Below are 6772 nucleotides of genomic sequence, written 5' to 3' on the forward strand. Positions count from 1 at the left end.
CTTTTAAGGGCAGTTAAAAAGAGCTGAATGCCCTTTTAAGGGTAATGCCCATACAAATGCCCCTTTCATTTATTATTTTTTGTAAGATTAGTGTTTTTTTATTTTTCGTAATTTAGTGTTTATTAGTTTTTGTAATTTTACATTTTTTTATTTTTTTTCGTAGTGTTAGGTTTTTTTAAATTTGTAATTTAGATTTTTTTTAATTGGTAGTATTTTTTTTATTTTATTAGAATAGTAATGTTAGGTTAATTTATAGTTGAATGTTAGGTTTATTTTTATTTCACAGGTACGTTTTTATTTATTTTAAGATAGTTATATTGTAATTTTAATTTAAAGTTAGGGGGTGTTAGGTTTAGGGGTTAATAGTTTAATTTAGTGTTTTGTGATGTGGGGGGGCTAGCGGTTTAAGGGTTTATAGGTTTATTTAGTAGCGGTTATGTGGGGGGCCAGAGGTTTAGGGGTTAATAGTTTTATTTAGTGGCGGCGATGTGGGAGGCCAGAGGTTTAGGGGTTATTAACTTTATTATAGTGTCGGCGATGTAATTTTTTTTCCCCATAGACATCAATGGGGTTGCGTTACGGAGATTTTTCATTCCGCACTTCAGGTGTTAGTTTTATTTCTAGCGCTCTCTCCCCATTGATGTCTGTGGGGGAAAGCGTGCACAAGCACATCAAAGCAGCCCTTGGATTTTGTGCGGAATGGAGCTTAACGCCACCATATCACATTCACAAGGAGGCTTTTCAGTAACTCGTAATGGCAGCGCTATGAAGAGTGAAATAACGCAACTTTTTTGGGGTTAGTTTCGCACCCTGTTTAGCGCAAAACTTGTAATCTAGGTGAATGTTTTATATGGGTTAAAAGGTATATGACAAAGTGTTTGACTGGAAAGGGCAATATATATATATTTACAGTATATATATAGTGTATATATATCTTGGAGCCCTTTCCACTCAAATACATTAAAACATAATAATCATATTTAAAGGACCAGCAAATACAGTCGATTTGGATAATCAACAAATACACAATATAAAGACAACGCAATAGAACTTAGTCTGCTTTTCAAATGAATAGTAGATTTTTTTTTGTGACAAATTTCAAAATGATATCTTTTTCCAATCCTTCTGCATCACGTGACAGCCATTAGCCAATCACAAATGCATACACTTATATTCTGTGTATTCTTGCACATGCTCAGTAGGACCTCATGACTCGAAAGTGTTAGTATAAAAAGATTGCGCACATTTTGTTAATGGACGAAAATTGGAAAGTTGTTAAAATTGCTGCTCTATCTGAATCATGAAAGTTACAATTTTACTTGAGTGTCCTTTTAATAAATTTTAATATTTAATATGTTTTATCGTGTATTTACTGTAAATAGTTTACATTCCAATGTTCTTCACATAGGAGAAAATGATCTTTGCATTTTTAAATATATATTTCTATATATCCAAATTTACCTATACCTGTATATATTCCTATATATAGGTATAGATATACATTTAAAAAAAATGAATTATATATATATATATATATATATATATATATAAAAATAAAAAGAACATTTTCTTCTATGTGAAGAGCAATGGAATGTAAAATATGCATAGCTACCTTTGGGTTGAGTGCACTTGGTCTAACGAGTTGTCAGGTTAGCGTGCAAGTGATGGGAGATTGGTACTGATGGTTTGACCTATGGATGAGACCCACCTCAAACAGCTAAGACTTTTTTAACCTCTCCTCTCAGATTAAAATTGAATAAATGTAACCCATCATTGTTAAGGTCAACACCATTCCCCTGAATACACACCTTCGTGGCTTACCTTCAAACTCAACCTGCCAAATAATCAGGCTTCCCATCCTCTGAACAAACTCACCATTCTACTTAATTTCTTTCTAAAACCATTTAGACGATTAACATCACAGGATGCCTTAAATATCAATCTTGATTCAATCTCTGACCAAACTTTCACAAGCCGTGGAAAAAGCTCATGGAGCCATTCCAAATCCATTTTAATCCTGCTCACCAAGTCCTTCTGTTCCATAAAAGCTAAATTGTTACCCCCAGCATGAATAATCAATATGGAAGGTGGCTTGACCAACCTGGTATATTCCACCACCAACCCTACTACCTGATCCCATCTGAGCCCTCTAACCCTAAAAAGTCAAAAAAGGGCATTAGCTATCCTTTTAAATTTACCTGTAGCAAGCCCTAAACACAGCATTAAGCCTCAAACATTCCAGCACAAACAAATGAAGTAGGCTGACCACTAACACAGAGTTAAAAGATAACCTGTTTGTGGCACAGACCAACCCTTATGTTGTCTGAAAGAAAAGTTACCTTTTAATTCTCCAATTTGGAAGGACAAATTCCGAGAGCTTCTTCCAGAGATAATAATTCTAGAAAATGAAGCTCTTGGTAAGCCCCAGCTCAGCCCAAGTCAAAGGTTAACCCGCTGCACACCACTTACCCTGCAGGTACACTCCAAAACCATAGGCCCCTGATGCACTATAAACAAATGCATGTCAACCTCAAACAGAAGGGGATGCTGAATCATTGTGACTCCATTGAATTCTTTCAAAACCTCAGCCAAAGTCTCAAATCTTCCTTAAAAACCCAGATATATACGATTCCTTCCCACCAGCCGTTACTAGCAAAAATCTGCCTGCTTCCTCAGAAATGACTGATCATCCTTTAATTTCAGCTTCTACTTCACAATGCTTCCTGGATGGTGAAAGCTAATTCATCAATCTTGTCCCTCAGCAACCTACACTCTATCTTTACCAAGTCCAACAGGATACATAAGAAACTCAAGGACATAACTGGACTGCAGTCTTCTCAGATGCCAAAACCTTCAACCAGCTCCATAAAAGTAGAAATTAGTGGAAAAGAAATTGAGGACTCGGTTGGCCCAATGAATAAAAAATCAAGGTAGTGAACAATATAACACACGCCAGACTGCTTCTTAACCACCCATTCTTTGAAGCAGCTGAATTTTTCAAAGATGGCACAAGAAATGAAACATTCCATCGGAAAACAAAGATTGACAAAAAAGAACAACCGAGCAGATGAAGGGAAAAAGGATGAACCCAGAATCAACCTGAAAGCCGACTCAATATTGACTGTAGCCAGCAACTCCCCAGGACCTCCTTGCCATATTAATCTGACCGCCTTATCAAAAGCTGCAAAGTGCACAGATGTTGGCTTGGCATCTTTCTTGGGATAACCACCAATGGTAACATTTTCGAGTTTGGAAAGGAGGTTTAATAAAGGGATCCCCAAAGACACTTCTTTCTCCAACTATCTCCGCATCACCTCCTGCAAATCCCTAGCTGTTTTTAACTTCCAATACATTAGCAAACTTTCTTAACCCACAAAAGGAATTTGAAAAATAGAACTTAAACCGGTAAGAAGCAGCTCAGCATCACTGGACTTCCCCCTTTGCTTACTGTAGAGCTTTAACCAAAGGGGACTCTTTAAGACCTTAACTGAGGTCTTGGCCCTGAGTAACTGACTCCCCTGACATTCCTGCAACCTTACCTTTCCTGAAACACCTCCCCCTGTTCCACTATTATCCCCTACCCAAAAAGGTCTGACTCCCCCTCAATGGCATCATGATCTCCAGCCAGATTCCCATATCTCAGTAATCCCAATGCATCTCAGAGCACACTGCAATCCTCTGAAATAATTGATTGTTATATCGCCACCATGCCATGCCCCATACGTATGATAAGCACTAGCTATTTTGTCAAAAAAAGCAAAACAAGCCCCACCCCCTTTGATCCTGATATTTTTTACTATGAACACCTGCTAGAATGCAAAAGGCCTTAGACCAATTGCTGAATTTCTTGGGCAGCCTCTTCTTTCTTCTTTTTTTTCTATGTTCCCTTTTAACATCCTCCTTTAACTCCATAAACTGAACGATAGACAACAAGATCTCCAGAAATCCTTTCTTCCATATTCACTACTTAACCTTCGCTGTTAACCAAATCCCCCAATGGCCGATCAAGCATTGATTTAACGCCCGCTGGTATTACGAGTCAGGCAGGTACAGGTGTACCGCTAACTATTTTTCCGCGATTTTCGCATACCACAAATCCCCTTACGTCAATTGCGTATCTTATCTTTTTAATGGGATTTTCCTAATGCCGGTATTATTATTGCTTGAAAAAGTGAGCGGTAGACCCTCTCCTGCCCAGATTCCTACCGCATTTAAAAGTCAGTAGTTAAGAGTTTTATGGGCTAACGCCGTAACATAAAACTCTTAACTAAAGTGCTACAAAGTACACTGACACCCATAAACTACCTATTAACCCCTAAACCTAGCCCCCCCCCCCCACATCGCAAACACTTAACTAAAAAGTTTAACCCCTAATCTGCCGACCGGACATCGCCGCCACTTTAATAAATATATTAACCCCTAAACCGCTGCACTCCCGCCTCACAAACACTAGTTACATTTTATTAACCCCCAATCTGCCTGCCCTAACATCGCCAACACCTACCTACATTTATTAACTCCTAATCTGCCACCCCCAACGTCACCGCTACTATATTAAATTTATTAACCCCTAAACCTAAGTCTAACCCTAAGTCTAACCCCCCTAACTTAAATATAATTTAAATAAAACGAAATAAAATTACTATCATTAACTAAATTATTCCTATTTAAAACTAAATACTTACCTGTAAAATAAACCATAAGCTAGCTACAATATAACTAATAGTTACATTCTAGCTAGCTTAGGGTTTATATTTATTTTACAGGCAACTTTGTATTTATTTTAACTAGGTACAATAGTTAATAAATAGTTATTAACTATTTAATAACTACCTAGTTAAAATAAGTACAAATTTACCTGTAAAATAAACCCTAACCTAAGTTACAATTACACTTAACTAAATTACCTACAATTAAATACAATTAAATTAAATAAACTAAAGTACAAAAAAACCCCACACTAAATTACAGAAAAAAAAATATTACAGTTTTTTAAAACTAATTACACCTACTCTAATCTCCCTAATAAAATAAAAAATAATAAAATTCCCTACCCTATACTAAATTACAAATACAGCCAATAGAATTGAGCTTGCATTCTATTGGCTGATTGGAACAGCCAATAGAATGCAAGCTCAATCCTATTGGCTGTATTTGTAATTTAGTATAGGGTAGGGAATTTTATTATTTTGGGGGGCTTTTTTTATTTTATAAGGGGGATTAGAGCAGGTGTAATTAGTTTAAAAAATGTTTAATATTTTTTTTATTTTCTGTAATTTAGTGGGTTTTATTGTACTTTAGTTTATTTAATTTAATTGTATTTAATTGTAGGTAATTTAGTTAATTAATTTAATGATAGTGTAGTGTTAGGTGTAATTATAATTTAGGTTAGGATTTATTTTACAGGTAAATTTGTACTTATTTTAACTACTTAGCTATTAAATAGTTAATAACTATTAAATAACTATTATTCCTAGTTAAAATAAATACAAAGTTGCCTGTAAAATAAATATAAATCCTAAGCTAGCTACAATGTAACTATTAGTTATATTGTAGCTAGCTTAGGGTTTATTTTATAGGTAAGTATTTCGTTTTAAATAGGAATAATGTAGTTAATGATAGTAAATTTATTTAGATGTATTTAAATTATATTTAAGTTAGGGGGGTGTTAGGGTTAGGGTTAGACTTAGGTTTAGAGGTTAATAAATATATTATAGTGGCGGCGACGTTGGCGGCGGTAGATTAGGGTTAATAAATTTAATATAGTTGGGGCGACGTTGGGGGGGGCAGAGTAGGGGTTAATAAATAAAATGTAGGGTTTGGCAATGTTGGGGGCATCAGATTAGGGGTCAATAAGTATAATGTAGGTGGCAGCGGTGTCCGGAGCGGCAGATTAGGGGTTAATAATATAATGTAGGTGGCGACGATGTTTAGGGGTTAATAAGTGTAAGATTAGGGGTGTTTAGACTCAGGATTCATGTTAGGGTGTTAGGTGTAGACATAAAATTCCTTTCCCAATAGGAATCAATGGGGTTGTGTTAAGAGCTGAACGCTGCTTTTTTGCAGGTGTTAGTTTTTTTTTCAGCCAGCTCAGCTCCATTGTTTCCTATGGGGAAATCGTGCACAAGTATGTTTAGCCAGCTCACCGCTACTGTAAGCAGCGCTGGTATTACAGTGAGATGTGGAGCTAAATTTTGCTCAACGCTCACTTTTCTGAGGCTAACGCCGGCTTGAAGAAAACTCGTAATACCAGCGTTGTCTTAAGTGAGCGGTGAGAAAAAAAGGCTCATTAGCCCCGCACACCATTACACACAAAAACTCGTAATCTAGCCGATGGTCTCCTAAGAGCCAGGTCCAGCACCTTAAGTTCACAGACAACTGAGATATTTCCAGCCACAACACCCTGCTCAGTCCCGGCCATCTCTGTCGCTCTCTGACTAGCCACCGATTCCACAGTGCTTTTCCCTGTCAGGTAAACACAAAAATTCACTGCTTCTAAAGCTGGCTTCCCTCCCTTCTGCACACTAACATTTTTCCTGGGTTGAGTCAAGCAACAATACAAAATCCCTCAGGCCTAATTAAGTGGTGAATCCAAATAATAAGAGTATTACAATTACGGTTGTATAATAATACAAGTTGGTACCTTCCATTTAACACTGGATCCTCAAAGTTAAACACACAATTGTCAAGAGTGAATTACTCTCATAAATACAGTGAACTAACCTAATTACCAGCAGACATATATAAGTCTGTCTGATGAACGTTATTTACA

Source organism: Bombina bombina, chromosome 3 (genome assembly GCF_027579735.1).
Source record: "Bombina bombina isolate aBomBom1 chromosome 3, aBomBom1.pri, whole genome shotgun sequence".
Lineage (NCBI taxonomy): Eukaryota > Metazoa > Chordata > Amphibia > Anura > Bombinatoridae > Bombina > Bombina bombina.